Below are 22,685 nucleotides of genomic sequence, written 5' to 3'. Positions count from 1 at the left end.
GCTACTCTTCTAATCCTCACCTTCAGAGGTCTTTAATGTGCATAAATAAATAACTTATTGCATTCGATCTGCGTAAACCCAAATAACAAAGAGTGTTAGAGGCCACGTGCTTTCTGTGTGTAGTTTTCATTTAAGGGTAAATTCCTCTGCATTATGCTGGTCTGTGATGTGGCAGAAATACGTCATTTTTCTAGCAGTGCTGAGGAATCAGTTACTTTACCAAAATTAGTTTTCCAGATAGCTTTGTCTACCTTAATCATTAGGCGAAACTATTCTTGAAAGTACAGCTTGCAGGCTGTGTTTGGAGGATATTCAGACATAATCTATGCGTTCTTGATGATCATTTATTGTCTTAGGTGCTAAGAAATTTGTCTGCCTCAATCTACCCTTTCAGTAAGAATTCTGTTGTTTTTTGGTTAATCGACCTTGTTTTCAGAGTATTCTATTACCCCCTGGTGGTAGTTAGTATAAATACATAATAAAGGGTCTGTCCTTTGTACAGGGTAAAATTCAGGATTACTAAGGCTTCTTTTCCATAGAATTTCAATGATCAAAGACTCCTTAATTTAACATACGGATCACAGCTTTTTTCCAAGATTGCCAGACATTATAATATAACTTCCCAAATATTGGGAGAGCTCCATACTGGCCATGTGACATAATTTAATACTGGAGAGAATACAGAGACAGACAGGGATAGAGAGAGTAAATATTTGAAAGCTAATCATAGTTAATGACAAAAAAAAAAATCAGATTTTATTCTAACATACAACAAGTTTTTAAAAAATTGCTGTTGTATTAAGCCCAAGCTAATTATAATGAGATAGAACCAGAAAATGATAATGTGCTTTGATGTTAGAGTAAAATTCAAGAAATAGCTCTAGGCTCTATTTGTAATGACATCCCCATTGATAAAGGATGTAAAATTTTCCAAGTCTATTAGCTAGTCATTTAATAGTAAATTTGACTGAGTGTAATGACACCTACATTTTCTTACTAAAGTGCTTATGGGTATCTGCAAGCAAATAGCAAATTAGAGATTTATATACCATTTAAATTAGGTTACATCTAGAAAAAATCATTCAGGTCTTCATGGAAAGGCCACTCTTAAAAGAGACTGACTGTGAAACAGTTTTGGAGTGTTTTCTGTAGCACCAAGAGATGTTAATGACATTCGTTTTTATCACGAGTTATTTAAATGACAGCTGAACCACTGTAGTGCAAAACAGTCATGCAGCAGCTTACTTTTGCACTTTGCCCTTTACTTATAATATAAAAAGAGTCTCATTATGACAAGTTCCATTATGGGGAAAATCCATCTAATGCAACTCATTCTTACGACTAATCCAAGAAAGTTTAATTACTGGAAGCATTAATCTCAATAATAACAATAATGAACATTTATAACAACTGAAATTTTCAAAGGAGTTTCATACCTAGTTCTTGGCCTTGTATTCTTGTCCTGGCCTCCCAGTTGTTCTCCCTGACGCCAGTCTCAACTTCCAATTCATCCTCTACATTGATGGCCTGAAACACAAATTTTATGACATAATTTGCATAATGATATAGCTCCAGTGGCTCCTGATTGCCTGCAAGGTAAAGTCTAAATCATTGCCAAACCATACAGGCTAGAAAAGCTTTTTTGTGGGGAGCCATGTTTTTTATAACACATGCACACATGTAAATAAACCAAACATTTATTAAAGATATAATGACAATATAGGTAGAAGCAGATGCTCCACTTCTTTGTATGATTTTTTTCCTATGTATTTCTTCATTTAAGGAGTTCATAGCTTCCAATGACAGACAATATGGGTCAGGACTGCATATGTCTGAGGAAATATTAAAAATGGACCACATATAATAAACACATTGTTTCAATCATAGCAGAGTGCTTTATACATATTAGGTGCATTTTAATCATTTTCTAAACTTTACTTTATTTCAGTGTGACATGTTGTATTATTTATTGAATATTGTCTAATGCAGAATTGCCATGTAGACCCACGGAATGCTGGTGATGTTCCATTGTGTACATTATGTGAAAATACTGGGTAAGCCCCAAGGAAAATGATTTGCTAGATGAAAATAGATGCTTTGTAAGTTCCATCCAAATAGATTAAAAGGAAATAAAAAAGCAACAATCTGAGTTTATGAGCATATATTTCACAGTTGAGAATAAACTCTGGCTCATTAGAGTTTATTCAGATAATATCAGGGATAACCTCCTGTTGAAATAAGATTGTGAAGTATTTAATAAAGTGATCATAATATCCCTTTCTTTATATTTTTAATTTTTGTTCTTTTGTAATAGTTTTTTTTTATGTTCTGCTAGGCTATGTTCCTTTGGTAGTTCACTAAAGAATGGCAGAATATGTGATTTAAAAACAAAAATGTAAATTTTTAGCTGTAGAAACAGATAATGTTTGACTTTGTCAAACAAATGCCCTTTTAAATTTGCCACCCATTTGTATAGATGTGGTTTAACACTTTAAACATAATAAGCTGTGTAAAAGTCAGTATTGTTGGCAAAATAAAATGTAGTAATGGTAGTTATGAACTGGGCCACAGCAAAATTTCAAGTTCAAAGAACACTTTATAGAACAAAATGAGTATTTATATTTTTTTTTAAAAAGAGTTTGTATGATTTCTTACACTGAAAGTTAGAACACCTTTATTTAACAGAAAGCATACATTCCAAATCATACAAATAATTTGCTATAATCAAAAGTAAAATTCCACTGATCTCTCTTACTTTACACATAAATCATTTAGTTTACAAAGACCAAATATTTCCCTCACAAAATCTGCTTATACTGTGGCTTAAGTTGAATATTATTTGAATTTAACAAATAGAATTTGATTTTCAAGATTGTTCCTATGATATTTTAGTGAATTAAAAGAAGTATATTTAAATGTGTGAACAGATTAATTCTGTATTCAGTGAAGTAGCATTGAAATGACCAAATACATTTAGACAGTTAAATCTGTGGCTTATGTTCTAATAACTAAAAAACTAGGGACCAACTCTCCAAAACTTAACTGTTACTTTTCCCAGAAAAAAAAAAAAATGAAATTTTAGAAATAAAAGCAAAATCATATGGACCAAACTAATATCACAAAATTTTTAGTTAAAAGTAGTATATTTCACAGCAAAGGTAAAATTTTTAAAAGCTTTCTAATGAGTTGTATTTCTTGCTTTGTGCTAGTTGCAGTTAATATTAAAGAAATTATCTGTACACCAAAAGTGTGACACACAGTTTGCCTCTATAGAAAATGCTGCACCTGTACCCCTGAAACTAAAATAAAAGTTAAAAAACAAGATATTTCACAATTTTTTTACTCTTACTAAAAGTACAAGGATTTCCATGTGCTTTATAACAGCGATCCCCAACCTTTTTGCTACCAGGGACCTGATTCGTGGAAGCCAATTTTCCCACACATGGTGGGGATAGTTTCTGGATGAAACTGTTCCACTTCATATCATCAGTCATTAGATTATCATAAAAAGTTCACAACTTAGATCCCTCGCACACGCACAGTTCATAATAGGGTTTGAGCTCCTATAGAGAATTTAATGCTGCTACTGATCGCACAGGAGGTGGAGCTCAGGTGGTAATGCTTGCTTGCCCGCTGCCCACTTCCAGCTGTGGAGCCCGTTCCTGACAGGCCAAGGACTGGTACAATGTCTCCAGCCTCAGGCTTGGGGAGCTCTGCTTTATAGCCTATCATGGCTTATGTAACCTTTATTTGCTATTTCTAAATTGCATTGAAACAAGGGTACCATAGCTGATTCTCAAAGCTAGTACGTAAACATCTCACAGCTATTGAATTTGTTTTGTGTGTTATACTTTTTCTGGCCATGTGTCTGACTCATGCCCATGCAAGGGGTGTTGGAGCGCATACTATTGCCCCGTTCCTGTCTAATATGGACAACATAAAGCTATTCTGACTGCAACTGGCCACATATGTTCGGTCTTAAAGTTTACCCTTTCAGAAGAATCCTGTCTATGCAATTTATCACCTCTATTGTCCCTTCTAATTTCCTTCTAGCCATATATTGGCAGCATTTTTTCCTAATCCTTATAACATATTAATTTCAATCAAGCATTATTTTTAAGGAAGCTAGCCTTTTTTTTTTTTTCTTATTTTTCTAATGTATTTTGTGACACAACCTAACCTTTCAAAATAAAGCAGCCAATTTGCTTATCTTAAAAAAATAATTTCCTTCAGGATCACAGCAAGTTGCTTCTTATTCAGATTATTTAGAACTTTATAATATGTGGTTGCTGAATCATTCACATAGACATAGCATGAGGGGAGAGATAATAAACCAGTTCTAACTGGCATCGTGGGCCTCATTATGAAGAAGAAGACCAATAGGAAAGCAGTTTTACCTCAATGAAAGAACATTGCAAAGATCTTTTATCCAGAGAGGATTAAGATACAGTAACACTGGAGACACAACATAGGAAGAAAGACTGCATCACAGAAAAGAATGCATGTATATATAGTTTTTGTAATAATGAAAAAAATTATAGGTACCTCTTATTTAAAAATAAGAAGGAATATAAGGAATGACGAGGGTATTCAGGTAGTACCTCATTTAATTTCTGTAACAGTCTTTTGAGGCAGGAATTACTCTTATCCTTTTAGATATAAATGGAGTAATATAATCTTACATGGAACAAAACTACAAATGTTTAGAAGAAATTGATGGTTATTATTTCACCATGTATTTAACACATTGTAGAAAAGGTTACCTTTAATGCCCATTGCTTTAGAAGTATAAATTAAATATATTAGTGGGATCAGTAGTTGTTAACACATTAAATATTTCCAAGTACATTTTGATTTTAATTTGAAAAGATCTGAAATATAAGAGGAAACCTAACTCATTTGTATCATGGATTGTATTTTATTTTATATTTTTATATATTATTGTACTTCCGATTCTGGGGTATATGTGCAGATTATGCAGGATTGTTGCATAGGTACATACATGGCATCATGGATTTTATTATGTACATTTTCAGACTAAAAGTAAATATTAGCATGTTTAATGATAACATAGTTTTCTTTAAAGAGTTTTCACAGTTACTGAAAAGGAAAGATAATAGAAATGAAGTGAACAATGTTGTCTACTTTTGTGAAAAACCAAGTATTGGAACTTTCAATTATTTTTATTATGGAGCATGATTTCATCAAGAGTCTGAGGAAACCAGTAGATCATCCACCTACAGAAATATTCACATGTACATACACACAAATCTTCCAGTCTTCAATTAAAACTACTTTTATGGGCTGGGCAGGGTGGCTTACATCTGTAATCCCTGCATTTTGGGAAGCAGAGGTGGGTGGATCACCTGAGGTCAGAAGATCGAAACCAGCCTGACCAATACAGCGAAACCCCAGATCTACTAGAAATACAAAAATTAGCTCAGTGTGGCGCTAGGCCTGTAATCCCAGCTACTTGGGAGGCTGAGGCAGGAGAATCTCTTGAACCTGGGAGGCAGAGGATCCAGTGAGCCGAAATAGCACCATTGCACTTCAGCCTGGGTAACAAAAGTAAAATCCCATCTCAAAAAAAACTACTTTTATGTATGTAGTGATATAAAATACAGAATTCACAGATATATGATGACTTGAGGGTCTGTCATGATTTATTTTCTGAAAACTTCATGCTCACCCAAGGACTTTAAATCCTCTTTAGCCCTCACTAATTGTGTTTCATAGACTTATCCAGTGTACTACATAATTTACATATGTATTATATTTAGTGTTTATTGTTTGCTCCACCTGCTATAATGTAGTTTCCACCAGAGCAGTGATCTTCGTCTTTTTTTTTTTTTTTTCAAAAGTACATCTAGAACAGTTCTTACACATTCAGTGATCAAATTAATGATGACTGGATATAACTTGTATTAAGAATAAGAGTGAATTTTGAGCTAAAAATGAGAATGTAAATTTGAGCATTGAATTGCTGATGTAAATATCTCTAACTCCATTCTTCCAAAAATAATAGATTGTTTATGCTTCTTTATTTTTAGGATGCAGTAATGACCTTATGATCTGACCCTAACCATGTATTGTTTATATGACTCCAGTCACTTCCCTGATTTAGCTACAGAGTGCAGATGTGAAAGTCACCATTTCTGGAAGATAAGCAACTATCAGTGTCAAATTTTAGCTTGAATGTCAAGTTTAAAATCTTACAAAACTCCATTTCACAAAGCACACACACACATACACACACAAAATTTCTTTTCTCAGTGTATTTACCAGTGATTTTTGTTTGGTCAGTTGGTTTTTTGGCTTTTTTATTTTGTTTGTCATCATTGTGTTCTTTCTGTCACATTTTTGAGCTGTTTCTCAAATAAAATATGCAGGTCTCATTACCGGTGGTTAGGTGGTTTTAGATATATCATGAACTAAAAATAAGAAATTCACCCTAACAACCAAACATATTATGAAATATAGAAGTAGGAAAAAAAGCTAGTTTGTGTTATTAACTGATACATCCTTATCACAGCAACTATTTAGGAGCCAGACTGGTAACATTTTAGCACAAAAGAATTTTAAATGTATGTGTAGCCAAGTTATCCAGTGAATAAAATCGGAAGGATGGAGAGTTCTGTTATAATTGTTGTGGAATACTACCCATAGCTTGTGAGATTCACACTGAGAATAATCAGAGAAGAAAGAACAGTTAATGGGAATACAAGAAGCAGTTGATGCTGGCTCCACATAGGGGAAGGCCTCTTGGCTGTCAGATAGGTCTGACAAGCAGATGCCAAAACTATGTTCCTGCCTCCTTCCTCCTCAACACCACACATCCTGTAGGACATCTTTTACACCAAAACAGATGGCTGTCTTCACTTGCCAGTGTGCCAGACAAGAATGTTGGTTCTCGATGCTGACCTAAACCTTAAAATGGGGGCCAATTGACAGAATGCATGAATGAAGGAATGAATGAATGTATAATGCCCCATGAGTAGTACCCTCAGAGGAAAAGAGTTTATTACAGTTGTATCGTTTCATTGTGAGCTTGTTCAAAAAAGAAACAAACGAGTGTACATTTTTTACTTAAACCTGTTAATTGTACTTCTCCTGCCATTATTTAGTCCCAACTAAAAAGTTCAACATTGTATTAGCAAATAATTTGTGTCACAAAGACCTAGCTAGTTTCTTGTTTCTATGCTTTCTTGTACCTCTATTGTGTCATATCCCCCAAATGATTAGTTTGTGTATAATGTACACATAAACACAACATAAGATCAATTATCAGGTAACATCTGCTGTGTCTCAAAATTTTATTGTAACTCATCCGCTTGGACTTAGAATGCATTTTATATATCATCATAGAAACAAGCCCATAGAGCAAGGGGAATACTTTGGGAATAACTGAGATTCAAATAGCATTAAATAGCCCTATCTATTAACATATTTCTTCACTTATTGATATTCTTTAATATCTTCCAATTGGGTTTTACAATTTGCTTCATAAATTCTTTATGTATTTGATTAATAACTAGATATTTAATAGCATTTGTTTCTATTGTTAATGGCAGACTTTGTTCTATTTTATTATTAAGCTTGTGTTTGCTAATACAGAGAAAAGTGCTAGTGTTTTTAAATTACAGGAATTGTAGAAATACTGATTATAGCAATTAGAATTTGAGAAATGTGGATTAAGACATAGAGAAAACCAAAGAGAAAAATAGTAAAGTAGAAGATAAATTTGAGGGAATTACTCAGAATGAAACCCAGAAAGATAAAGATAACTATATGAAAACAAGAAATTAAGAAGCCTGAAAAATGGAATGGGTAACACAAACCAGTGGTAAAAAGTTTCAAAAGCCGAGACCGTAGATACTGGAAGAAGGGCTGTATCCACACCCAGGCCGGGAAGCCCAACCCTGGGTGGTGAACCTCGGTAAGGCCTTGAGGGCTTGAGGCTTCCTGGTTAAGGGGACGGTTTTAGTAGTTGCCTCGGTATCAGATAAAATCCCAACTCATACATTTACTAAAAGAGTCAGTGGGCATGTGTAAATTGTGTGTTCTTTCTAAGGCAAAGTCTCCCTATAGTCATAATAAGCATCAGAAGAGTTACTAATTTATGACATTATCATGGGACTCAGATAATGAAAGGGTGTTGTTTTAGTATTGTGCCTAGCACGTAAAGCACTCATGTAATGTCACCTTTTATTGGATTCTAGCAATGCAGCACTAATTATATTATTTATTGTATAGAGTCATAGGTACTACATAATATTCTAAGATCTAAACATGATGTGGTTAAGTAACAATATCTGGGAAGAAACAAAAACAAAACATTTATCATCCATTATATCATACATTTTTCTAACAGTGTGAAAATATGATTATCATGTATTAGTTCCAAAGACTCTAATTTGAGGAGCTTAGGGACCAAGAATTGTGATGATGGCTAAAATGTCAGACAGAGGAGCATTCTGGATCATAAAATACTGAACCTCAAAAAAAGAAATATTTGTCTGAGATGACACAGCTGAGAAGTGATAAAGCCAGGCTTCAAACTCAAGTCCATCTCTGTCTTTCTTATGAGCCACTGTGATAAAGATTAATTGAATATGGAACAAGTGAGGGAAAGGCATTAAAAATTATGTTTACCAATAAAGGGACAGAAACAAACATTCACTACTATGAAAAAAATAGGATATACATTTTGTGAATAGCTTGTAACAAAAAATTGTAAGACTTGTTTAAGTAGAAGTTTTAAAATGTCTATAAAAAAGTTAACCAAAAGGTCTACAGTAGTTGCTTCTTTAAAAAATTTACTCTGTATAACTTCGTATTTTTCTACTGTGAACATTTTTATTATTTTAAAAATTATTTTATTAAAAGTTACTCTTTTTTTTTTCTTTCTTTTTTTAACCAAGTAGAGTCATGATTCTGAAGTAGGGCAATGATTTCCCAGGATAATGAGCTCAGGATAGAGAGAATCGTAGAGGCAGGATTTCCTCTCCTTTTGTCCTCTCCTCCCTCTCCTACTCCACATCCCCATTTTCTATTTTTTTCTTCTACCATATACAACAGTGTGGACCTATAGTCGAAGGGGATGAAGAAAGGCTTTGTTCCAGCCCTGAAGGGGGACTGTGTACACCAGGAGGAAGGAGGGCTATTTTCTCATTGGCAACCCCTCTGCTCTTCTTATTCTTGTACCTCTGTGCCATGGTGGAAGCGGAGCCTCTGGTTGTGAGGTTCATGGTTCTGAGGGAGTGTTGGGGATAGTGGCAGTGGAAATGTAATTGTGTAATTGTGTGCAGTTTGCCCAAGCTGGATGGCAACTGAAGTCCCGTATGAGTGCAGGGCACTTTACAGGAAAAAAGGTTTTTAATCGGGATACATGGTTTTTGCATTTAATCTTTCTACCAATAGTAGTAATGATGAAACAATATTATAAACTAAAAAAACATTAGTTTTGGTATCATGGAAAATTAGTAAAAGATTCCATTCTTTTACCAACACTGCTTATTTAGTATTTTGCATACTCCCTTATATTTAACGTCATATTTTTCTGGTTTGCTGCCAAATGTCTTAAATGAATATATACATTCAGATATATTCATATGTCTGTTGCCTTTCTTGTTCACCTGTCTTCCTATTTGCACTACTGAACTGAAACTACTTTCTCCACTATCATCAATTACATACCTTTTTTTCCACAAATCAATTACCTTTTTACTGTCCTGTTTCTTGATTTCCCTGCTATCTGTGATACTCTTGACTTCCCCCAGCTTTATGAAATTCTCTCCTGCTTTAGTTTTTGCAGTTCTACAATACTTTTTCTCTTGCATAGTCCTATAACAGACATTCTCTATTTATAATTCTCATGTTGAACAATCACTACTCAAGGAATATCATCCAAAAGTAACTTTATTTATTTATTTTTTTTATCTTTCATTTCCCTTAATGACTTCTCTGTAGAACTGGTCCTTTATTCCTTGATGGAATTGAAGCCAGTTCCCATGACTTCTTAGTTATTTTAAAGTATAAATTGTTTTCCATTCAGTGTAATTTTGTGCCATCATCAATGTAGTTATAAAGATTTTTAACTGTGTTTGAAGTTCTGTCGTTTTCCCATTCCCACTTGGACAGAACAGTACCCTGCAGTGAGGGAGGTTATCTATGCTGATCTTTTCTCTTTATCCACTTTTTGTTTTTAACTATGATTTTGATTCCCCTCACCCTCTGCCTGCTTCCATAGTGTTCGAGAGCAGGCAGATGTTTAAGGCCCATTCTGTCTCACTGATTACTTTCATGCATTTTTCAGTGACTGCTGGGAACTTCTCACCTGCCGCTTTTTTGGCATAAGTCTATTCATCTCCACTCACGCACTTACTTGTCAGTCCGGAGGCATTCTTTTTCTCTGATCCCTACAGTTTCTTCAGAGCAGAATAATTCTTTCTAAAAAATGGATTCCAATATCAATAATGATAAATTTTGGATACCGATTAGTGTGATTTGTGAATAATGTCATATATTTTAATTTATAATTCTGAAAGTTGTTTTAAAATGAGGGAGGAATGTGTATTTTATTTCTATATATGCAAATGTTTAGAATTAATTTAAGCTAACAATAGTTCAATTCATTGCCTTGTTCGTATACGCAAGCCTATTAGGTACTTCAGATACCAAGTAGAAGGATATGGACTGATTTACACAATAAAGTCTTGAATACGGAACCACATCCTAGACTATATGAAATCAGCTTTTCATTTGTCACTGTATCATTTGGAAGGAGACTAGCAATAAATCGTTTCTCGTACTTTTTGCTAGTCATAGGAAAACATGGCTAACGTCACAAATGATATATGAGATGATGGTGATGGCTTAAAATATTTCTGTGTATTAACAGCAATTGAACTTTCTAAATAAAAAGACAAGATTTTCTACAAAGTGGACAGTAGAAAATAATTCAGTATAACATCATCCCTACCAGGACCCTAAAGGAAATACAAAGGGTACCTCTGGATATTTTACCGAATATATAAAGATGTTTCTATATAATGTATGTATAACATGTTTACTACACATAGAAGATTTACTATTCTTCAGGAATATTATATTGATATGCTGTTTGTTTTATCTGATCTCTATAAAAAATATTAATGATATCTTGAACTGATTTATTTAAGTTTGACATTTTGACAAACACATGAGAAAAAAACACAACATATAAATTATCTGTTTAATATAAGCATAATGATAAATAGTGTATCCATGGGTTTTCTTTTGCACATACGTAGGTACTATGGTTATATCTAAGTGAACATGTTTTCATTAAACACAAACTCTTGTATAAGGGCATATGTACCTATGAGATCACACAAATTTCAAAGAGCAAAATCCCTTGATGGGTACTAATAGGAATGTTTTATTTATTATTTGTTATTTGTATTTTCATAGGTTATTGGGGAAGAGGTGGTGTTTGGTTACATTAGTAAATTCTTTAGTGGTGATGATTGAGATTTTGGTACACTATCATTTGGTGTACCCAAGCAGTGTACACCACATCTAGTTTTTAGCCTTTTATTCCTCTCCCCCTTCCCACCCTTTCCTCCAGAATCCTCAAAGTCCATTGTGTCATTTTTATGCCTTTGCATTCTCATAGCTAGACTTCCAGTTATGAGTGAGAACATGTGATGTTTGGTTTTCCGTTCCCAAGTTACTTCATTCAGAATAACAGTGTCTCATCTCATTCAGGTCACTGTAAATGCCATGAATTCATTCCTTTTTATGGCTGAGTAGTAATCCATCATGTATATATATATATATATATATATATATATATATATATATATATATGTGTGTGTGTGTGTATATATGATATATGACATATATGATGATTATATGTTCTATATGTCACAGTTTGTGATTTACATATATACACACACACATGCACACACACATCACAGTTTGTTTTATGCACTCCATGATTCATGGGCATTTGGATTGGTTCCACATTTCTCCAGTTGTGAATTGTGCTGCTATAAACATGCATATGCAAGTATCTATTTCATATGACTTTTTTTCACTCTGAATAGATACCCAATAGTGGGACTGTTGAATCAAATGGTAGTTCTACTTTTAGTTCTTTAAGGAATCTACACACTGTTTTTCATAGAGGTTGCACTAGTTTACATTCCCACCAGCAGTGTAGAAGAGTTCCTGTTCCCTGCATCCACACCAACATCTATTATTTTTCGATTTGTTAATTATGGCCATTCTTGCAGGAGTAAGGTGGTAGTACATTGTGGTTTCAATTTGCATTTCCCTGATCATTAGTGACATTGTGCATTTTTTTGTGTTTGCTGGCCATTTGCATATTTTCTTTTGAGAATTGTGTTTTATATTCTTAGCCCACTTTTTGAAGGAATTGTTTGTTTTTTTCTTGCTGATTAGTTTGAGTTCTTTGTAGATTCTGGTTTTAGTCTTTTGTCACATGTATAGATTATGAAGATATTCTCCCACTCTATTGGGTTGACTGTTTACTCTGCTGACTGTTCCTTTGACCATGAAAAGAGCCTATATAGCCAAAGCTAGACTAAGCAAAAAGAACAAATCTGGAGACATCACATTACCTGATTTCAAACTATACTGTAAGGCCATAGTCACCAAAACAGCATGGTACTGTTATAAAAATCGGCACCTAGACCAATGGAACAGAATAGAGAATCCGAAAATAAACCCAAATACTTACAGCCAACTGAACTTTGACAAAGCAAACAAAAACATAAAGTAGGAAAGGACACCCTATTAACAAATGATCTGAGATAATTGTCAAGCCACATGTAGGAGAATGAAACTGGATCTTCATCTCTCACCTTATACAAAAATGAACTCAAGATGGATCAATGTCTTAAATCGAAGACCTGACACTATAAACATCCTAGAAGATAACATGGGAAAAACCCTTCCAGACATTGGTGTAAGCAAAGATTTTATGACCAAGAACCCGAAAGCAAATGCAGTAAGAACAAAGATAAATAGTAATAGGAATATTTTAAATTAACTCCATCATGTAGCCCATCTACAGAATTGACGTGTGTATCTTAGGAAAGATATACTCTCTCACATGTGTATCTTAGGAAAAGTCTAACTCAGTTATCTTATAATGCTTGTTTTTAAAATAACTTCTTCTAGATTGGCGAGTGATCTTCTTTTGTGTTCTACAATGATTCATACTGAACTGATACTTTCAATGCCACAGGAATACTATAGAATTTTAATCACTGCCTCATTAACTACTATCTATTTTTCACATACAAGTGCAGCAGTACTGTCCTATATTGTCATACCACTAGGTAGCCAGGGCTCCAATCTCCTTTCCTGAGGTTACAGATATCTGAGATCTTCTGAAATTAGAGTATCTTCATTGGCTAATGAAAGGTACCGAACTCAGTGGTGAAGGGTGTCATTCTTTCTCCACAATTAGTTGGTGGGGTGCTGTGTTGAAGAAGGAATGATTTCTGCAGGTTCCAATTGAATGGAGGTTCTTACTCCAATTATGGCTAATAATCATGTGGGAAATGACTGAATTTCCTCAGTGACCTTCACTTTGTTCCCTAGTGACCTTTATTTTGGTTCTCCCCTAGTTCTAATTTTTAGGACAGGGAGTTTTCTTTTTTCTTTGGCAAATTCTCTAAGCTCCCATGGTGCTCTGTGGGGCTGCTCCTATACTTCTTCACTTGGCAATTGTTACACAAATTTTTAGTAATCTGGGGTGACTCCCTGACATATTATTAACATTTTTATCAGGGGTTTTCTCATGCCTCAAAATCCACTTTCACCATATTCTCTCAAATGTGGCTTTTTATAAATCCAAGCAACAACAACAAAACCATGTTTATTTTTCCTTCAAGCATTCAAATTTCTCAATACTCAAAACTTGGAGATGTAAATATAGCATAGATAAACATGTACATATAAATATTTGCATTGCTTAATTCCTTCTGCAATAAAGAAAAGCAAGCAAAAAAAAATTAGTTTCCATCAAAAATAGCACGGGTGAGGAGAATGGAGAGAGACTGATCAGTGGGGTTCAAAGTTACAGAGAAAGCAGGAAGAAGTTCTGGCATTCTACTACACAGTAGAGCGACTATAGATGACAACATATTACGTATTTCAAAATACCTAGAAGAAAAAATTTTGGATGCTCTCACCACAAATAAATGATAAGTATTTGAGGTGACAAATATGCTAATGACCTTGATTTGATCATTACATAATGTATACTTGTATGGAAACATCCCACTGTACCACATAAATATTATACTTACGTATCAGTTAAAACTGAAAGAAAACATATTAAAAAGTGCCAGAAAATGACATAGCTAGATGTGTCTTCACTTAATTTATTGAAGGCTTATTTGTGTTTTCTTCAGTTGCAGACATAATACTTTGTCACAGACTTAATGCTTTGAAACAACACTCGTTTATTTTGTAATCGTTCTGTAGATTAGGACTCTAGATGCAGTACGGCCTAGCTGCATCCTCTGCTTAAACACTCACAAGACCAGCATCAAGATGTTGGCAGTGCTGTGTTCCTCCCTGGAGGCTGTAAGAATGAATCCGCTTCTAAGCTCACACAGCTTGCTGGCCTTAACCACTTCTTGGCAGTAGAAACCAGGTCCGTTTCCTTGCTGCCTGTCAGCCGGGGTGGTCTTTAGCCCTGGAGGCTGCCTGTATTTCCTTTGGTGCCTTCCATATGTCCTCACGCTGCAGGAATGGCAGGTTGCCTACCTCTCAGACTTTCACTCTCTCTGACTTCCACCACATCTATCTAACCACAGCCAGAGTAAATTATCTTCGTTTTGAGGATTCATGTGATTAGATTGGGCCTACCCAGAGAATACCATTTTAAGGTCCATAGTCTTCACTGCTTCTTCAAAGTCCCTTTTGCCATGGAAGGTAACAAGTTCCAGGGATCAAGGCATGGACACTTTTAGGGAGTCACGCTGCTTACCACAGAAGGCATTATGATTAAGATACCAAAATGGAACCCATTATGTTTTATTATATAAAGCTTTGCATCTTCTGTGCCTCCAAAACACAATAATACCCAAAGCAAATGTCTGTGAAAATCCATGTGCCACATACACGAGAAAGAGTTAATATCATTATCTCTAAGGAACTTTTAAAAAGCAAGCAAAGATAAACCATATTTCAAATTGGAGTCACGGGAGAAACCTTTTATTTCTAGATTTATTTGCAAAAAGATTCAGATTTTGGCTAAGAATGCCTTTTATGGTTCAAGCTCATGTTCTTTAATATGTAAACGATTATCATTTTATAATGAAAAAGACAAGTGTTACCTTGAATGTCTCATCAAACAAAAAATAATTATATAAGAAGTCGTTGCTGTTTTTAAAATTACATTTTAATATTTCTGAATTATTAAGGAATTTCATTACAGAAAATAAGGCATAGAATAGATTAGAAATAATAATATAGATAATTCATCTATTAGGAAGGAATAGTCTTTTTATAATGTTCATACAAAAACACTTAAAATTGGGGATCACAGTGTAAGCAGTGTTGATAACCTTTCTTTTCAAAGTTGAACACTGTCATAAGTACAGTGTTTTATAAACATTTATTGAGTACCCACTATGTGTTAAGCTCTGTTTTAAGCACTTTGGATATATTAATATTAGTATAGGAAGCAAAGATTTCTGTCTGTGAAGAGCACACTTTCTGTCATAATACAGAAAAAAAAAATATTGTGATATATTGCACTGTGGAAAAAAAATAGATAATAGAGCAGTATTTGCTGTATGATCCTAATTTGTAAATGTGCTTAAAAAATAGAAACAATCACCATACAGTAAGTGATGGGCATAATGTGTTTAGCCGACTGGCTTGTATTTTTATTGGCATTATATTTCACAAATCTTAAATAATAAAACTTTTAGAAATAAATTTGCTCCTAAATGTTTGCACTTTTTCTTTTAAGTAAGAGAAATTACATTCTTATGCAAAAGAGTAAGGATTGCTCACTCTTTTGGGTAAGAGGAATCATGAGAATGTATGAATAGTTTGAGGGCTTTGGATAGATGTTGCCAAGATGACCTCTAGAAATAATGACCCAGCATCAACTCCCACAGCCCCATGTGCGTCTGCCTATTTCCCTTGCTCATAAACACTACTCCACACATCTACTAATGATAACAATTACTGCTACATGTGTTTACCATATGTTGTTTTTCAAATTTTAACATCTCTGAAATTTGGATGCTTACCCAATGGAATAATTTAATTTTTTTTTCTTTTGTAGAGCTCTATGAAATAATGGTTTGTCATAATCCATGGCCTTTTAGAATTTTAAAAATCCAGTAACACATAAATCCTAGTGCTGTATTTGTGAATATTAATCATAATTATTCTAAAAGCTATCTAATGCTGTTAAACATTTTAAAATATCACTGGAACATGGTGTGCTGAATGTTACCATAGATTGCTGATTAACTTCCTAAGAAAAATATTATTTTCCATGGTGGTATTGAGGAATTAGAAACACAGATGACCTGTTTTAATTGCTACAAATCAGTATTACTTGTTCTATATTTTAAAGAGATATTTAGGAGAAAAAGAGAACATGTCACCAGAGTTAACAAGAACCTTTAAAAAAGGAAAGAGGTTTTAGGAAATAAATAAATAAAAAAAAATAGCTGCAACCAAGAACATTTGTTTTTTATGTAGGAAATGTATAACATCTTTAAGAGGAGTTTACTGATTTTGTCTGCTTTATACTGCTATATGCTATGTTTTACTATTAAATATTCAAAAATAATTACATGCCAAATAAACTACTATTGTATTGTTTTTCACAATTACACAATTGTCACCATTTTATACATTTAGAAGCAAATATTTATCTAGTTAATTGTCTAGAATAAAGAAAGTTGAAAAGGCGTAAATTGCTTCAAATGATCAATAAGCCGATGATATCATCCACTTTCTTGAAATTAAATACATAAAAATTAAAATTGAATAAAAATTTTGCCATAAAACTAAAAATACTGTATTTGAATATAATATTACAAATTCTAATATTAAAGTGTTCCAAGTCTTAGTTTCTTCAAATGAAGATACAAAGAATTTGAACTCAACTATAAGAAATCACTCATAAAATGCTTTCAAAATGAATAGAAAAGTTCTGGCTCATAGTAAGTCTTCATTACAATCAACTAAAATGATGACATGGATGATTAACATATTTAGAAAATATATTGATTTTTGCAGCTCCCCTAACATTTCATTTGTCTTTTCACTTTTTTCTCTAATTAATAGAGGACTGCTAGTAGAAGTAATATAATTGCCAACCTTCATAAACATGAATATTTAAAAAATATTAGTTTTAGAGTTATTCATAATCATTTCTGTGTAACTTTAAGGAATATATTCCTTAGTTTTCTGTCTTTCACTAATGAGATAAACTTGATCATCAAAGTCTGAGTAATCAAAGAACTATGCTATTATCGAAAATCCCCACCCAAACCATAAAATTTGAATTGACAGATGAAGTGGCTGTGACTTCTATTACTCCCTTGCCTAAGTTAATTGGCTGTTCTCCCAGGAAGATGTCCTCAGTTTTTCCTCTGAGCAGTTTGAATGACCATTCTAAATGTATATTCTGCCAAAATAGAAAATGTAACCCAGTAGAAGCAAATGTTGCTATGAATAAAGGAACTGAATGAACTGAAATCAATAGGTCATTTATAAAGAAAGTTACTTTTTCTTTCTTTTCTCTTTCAATTCTGGTCTATAGGTTAGTCCTTATTGCTGCCTCTGGTTAAAATCTTTGCAGGTCCCATAGTTTCCCTGGGACTATATTTTTTTTATTATTAATATGTAATTTTTTTTTTTTTTTTTTTTTTTGAGACAGAGTTTCACTCTTGTTACCCAGGCTGGAGTGCAATGGCGCGATCTCGGCTCACTGCAACCTCCGCCTCCTGGGTTCAGGAAATTCTCCTGCCCCAGCCTCCTGAGTAGCTGGGATTACAGGCACGTGCCACCACGCCTAGCCAATTTTTTGTATTTTTTTAGTAGAAACGGGGTTTCCTCATGTTGACCAGGATGGTCTCGATCTCTTAACCTCGTGATCCACCCACCTCGGCCTCCCAAAGTGCTGGGATTACAGGCTTGAGCCACCGCGCCCAGCCAATATGTAATATTTTACATATTTAGGGGTATAGCTGAATATTACAGTATGGAGTATGTTATGATCAAGTCAGGATATTTGAGATAGCCATCACCTTACATATCATTTCTATGTGGTGTTGTCATTTCTATGTGTTGGCATCATTTCAAGTTCTCTTTTCTATGACTTTGAAATATACAAGATACTGTTGCCAGCTATGGTCACTTTAGTCTGCTAATAAACATTAAAACTTATTTCTTCTATCTATTTATATATTTGTACCTATTAATCAACCTCTCTTTATCCTCCCATACCAACCACCAATGCATCCCAGTCTCTAGTATTTGTCCTTGTATTCTCCATGAGATCAATTTGTTTAGCTCCGACATATGAGTAAGAAGATGCAGTATTTTTCTTTCTATGACGGGATTATTTCAACGTAATGACCTCCAGTTCCATCTATATTCCCTGAGCAGCAGCATCAGCGTCAGCTGGGGACTTGATTTAGAAATGCAAACTTTGGATCCCACTCCCCAGCTAGTGAATTATGGAGACCACTTGCCTTTTTGATGTATTCCGAAGTTTGAAAAGCATTGTAATATCTCATAGTTAGATAGAAAGAAGCAAACTGGTATTTTTGAGTAGCCATTGTGAATCAGTTACCATAGTGGGTACTTCAATTAAATTACCTATTAATAATTCCAGAAGTGGCTGGGCGCAGTGGCCCATGCCTGTAATCCCAGCACTTTGGGAGGCCAAGGTGGGCGAATCACAAGGTCAAGAGATCGAGACCATCCTGGCCAACATGGTGAAACCTTGTCTCTACTAAAAATACAAAAATTAGCTGGGCAAGGTGGTGCACGCCTGTAGTCCCAACTACTCAGGATGCTAAGGCAGGAGAATTGCTTGAACCCAGGAGGCAGAGGTTGCAGTGAGTTGAGATCATGCCACTGCATTCTAGCCTGGCACCTGGTGACAGAGTGAGACTCTGTCTCAATAATAATAATAATAATAATAATTCTAGAAGCATATAATTCTGTGTCATTAGCAAGTCCCTCTCCTGTCTTGATCTATGCCCAGGGGCAAGTAATTTAATTTTCCTGTGCCTAAGTTAGTTTATAAAATAAATGTAATAAAAGTGCCTACCACTTTGAGTTGTTAGAAGGATTATATAAGTTAGTATATTAAAAGCCCTAAGACACATGTAATATGTACATATGTTTGCTTGTACCATTACTTTTATCTCATATGTTATTAACAATTATTATTGAGGCCTCTGTAAGTTAAGTAACTTGCCAGATGTAATACAATTAAAATAGTAGAACCCGGCTGGGCGCGGTGGCTCAAGCCTGTAATCCCAGCACTTTGGGAGGCTGAGGCGGGTGGATCACGAGGTCGAGAGATCGAGACCATCCTGGTCAACATGGTGAAACCCCGTCTCTACTAAAAGTACAAAAAATTAGCTGGGCATGGTGGCACGTGCCTGTAATCCCAGCTACTCAGGAGGCTGAGGCAGGAGAACTGCCTGACCCCAGGAGGTGGAGGTTGCGGTGAGCCGAGATCGCGCCATTGCACTCCAGCCTGGGTAACAAGGGCGAAACTCCGTCTCAAAAAAAAAAAAAAAATAGTAGAACCCTGAAGTTGATTCCAGGCTTATTTTCCTCTAAAATATTTTTTTGTCTCCCCTATTTACAATGATATTTGCACAACACATTTTGTTGCCTATATACACATACTTTCCCTCCTTTTATATTTTTCAACGTTGCTATGATAGACTGGTTTCCTTAGTTCAACATCACAGGAGGGAGTGATGCCTTATGCTCTCCAGTATCTGAATTGATACCTAGGAACATAGATGTTCAATAAATACTTGCTAATTGGTAAGGAAGAATAAGATCATGACCGATTACTTCTTCAAACACTGATAAAACAGAATAAATTTGATATACTAATAAAATCAGAGATTGTAGAAATCATGTTATGGTAATGTATCTCTTTTTCCCCCTCTATTTTTGACAGGCATATGTCAGGGTAGCCTAGGTCTGTACACAGGGCTAAAAATTTAGATGTTCTCTAACTAAATCCCTTCTATTTATCAGTATGCAGCATATTTAGCATAAATGGTAGAGAAACATTTATTTATGGGTTTTTCTATTTTTTTAAAAATGGTATTTAAGTTACTGAATAAAGATGTTTCGCCTCATAGAATCATAAGAAATAATGTTGTGTCTTGAGATTAGCTAAATTATCCTGAATATAGTTTGCATAGGTTTCATACTGAGCAATTGACAACTTAGTAGAAACAATCATGTTCAGTGAAAATATTTTCATTACTAAAAAGTGTCTTGGTACATAAAACGCAACTCATAAGAATTATCTTACTCTATACTTATGACTACATAATAATTCCCATTATACCAATTATACTGTTTTTTGAGTATTAGCAAGTATTTATTAAACCAATATACTCAAATATTATTATGCTCTTCTTTGGTTATAGAAGGATGAGACAATCTCATCTCAAGAACCAAATAATGTAGCATACAACAAAACTACTGGCCGAGTTGAGGGATGGCCATGTGATTGGAAGGGGAAAAAGAAAAATGAGAGAAGAGAGCTAATATAAAAATGGTTAACGGCCGGAACATATGTGACAAAACTCTGACCTACCACCTTCACAGCAGCTAGCCCAGAAAACCAATCCACAGCCTCTGCAATTGATTCAGAATGGCCAGGACTTGGGGACATTTTCAGGTCACTGACTACCGACTTCCTTAATTATTACCCCCATCTTTCAATGCAAAACCAACCAGAGAAAGCCAAATATACTTCCCAAAGTCATCATATAGGTTGATCTGCTTTTAGTTAGCCTGCTTCCAGTTTCTCCACATTAATTTATCTCTGATCAGAACGCATCTCAAGCCTCCCCTTTTCATTCACTGTTAGGTTTTTCTGTTCTCCACCTGCCTTTGAGCCTCTGGCAAATACAGATGATGAGTGACTGATTTCCTTGTAATAGCCAACTGCAAATAAATAGTATCTGTTTATTCACATCTGGATGGTCTTTGTTCATTTTCGTGAAAACAACAGAAGTAGAATTGCTAGGCTTGAAAAGTGATTCAATGAAATGATGAAAAGAAAGGGAAGAATCAATAATGAATAACCTTTGAGGTTTGTGTGAATGACAAGTTAGAAGCATCACTAACAGAAAATCCGAGGAGCAGGGTGTGTTTTATTGGGAAGGGGATAATTTGGAAATGTTAAATTCAAGGTAATTGTGTAATATATAGGTAGAAACATCTAGCAAGAAGTTTGGGAAAGTAGCACCGAGACAAGAAATACATTCAGGTCTAGTAATAGTAATTTGGAAAGTTAAGATGTAAATTGAAGATGAAAATTATAAAGATGAAGATTGCAACCAAGTATCTAAGTGCAAGTTCATATAGGAATAAGTAGAAAGAGGACAGGATCAGAAAATATATTTACACCTTGATTCTTGCATTCACTCAAACATCCCTGAGCACAGCTATGTCCCTAGGTATTGTATCTGCCACTGCGATAGACAGGCTCTTAAATTGTCTGTACTGGGAAGAAGAGAAAGTAAAGACAAAGACAATAAGATGTAATCATAAGAATATAAAAACAAAATGAAATAAAAATGATAAACCAAAACTAGAAAGCAGTTTTGCAATTCCTGGAAAAAGAGAATTTCATAAAGGAAGAAGTGATTAACAAATACTGTGTGCTGTAAATGTTCCAGGATGATGATGGTTTTCAAAGGAACGTGAAATTTCATGTCTTGGCACCATTGTAGATGTTCAATCAGGGGCATCATTGGAGTTTTTTGGCTGAAAAATATGTCGCAAATCATAAAAAGTGTAGAATATCCACACAAGAAGAAAATAAAAGACAGCTTGAAGACTCAGGATGATCAAGAGCAAAGTTCTCCAGGAGAGATAAGCCTTGATTACAGGCTGAAAATAAAGATCAAGTAGAGAATGAGAAATTGGCTATTATTAGAAAAAGCATAATGCATGCATGTTAATTCAAGACTGAAAAGAGGGAATAAAAGCAAAAATATGAGGGAGAGAGATATCCTTTCCTGGAAATAAAGTAATAGAAAAGGAATAAATGAAGATGAATGTGGATTTTTGAAGTGTCGAATAAAAAAGTCGAAGTTGTTCTCATGAATAACTTTCATCCACTTAGTATGTACACAAGTCATGTCATAGCAGGAGAGAGAAGCAGGTGGAGAATAGGAGAGAGTTGGAAATATTTCACTTTAGTGGATACAGCATTAGGAATATAATGGTTAGGTAACTGTAGCAAAATAATAGCGATGGTGAAACATGAGCAACATAGAGGTCTAATTGTGTGGCAGCATAGCAAATAATAATAATAGTAATGGTGATGGAATCAAAAGGTTTAATGTAGTATCTTTCTTTTCCAAAAATTCGAAGTTTGAGACGGTTTTGTTAAACATTATCTAAATGAGATG

The 22,685-nt window shown here is 34.5% G+C and overlaps 1 protein-coding gene across 38 annotated transcripts in view; it reads left to right on the top strand.

Moving 5' to 3' along the window:
• The window catches only part of PTPRD (protein tyrosine phosphatase receptor type D), a 2,307,989-nt gene that overhangs the window by 1,012,266 nt on the left and 1,273,038 nt on the right, over positions 1–22,685 (top strand). The gene's annotated exons all lie outside the window — the stretch shown is intronic.

Source organism: Saimiri boliviensis, chromosome 2 (genome assembly GCF_048565385.1).
Source record: "Saimiri boliviensis isolate mSaiBol1 chromosome 2, mSaiBol1.pri, whole genome shotgun sequence".
NCBI lineage: Eukaryota > Metazoa > Chordata > Mammalia > Primates > Cebidae > Saimiri > Saimiri boliviensis.
The sequence above is the reverse complement of the archived record's forward strand: the minus strand, read 5'-3'. Positions and strand labels throughout refer to the sequence as shown.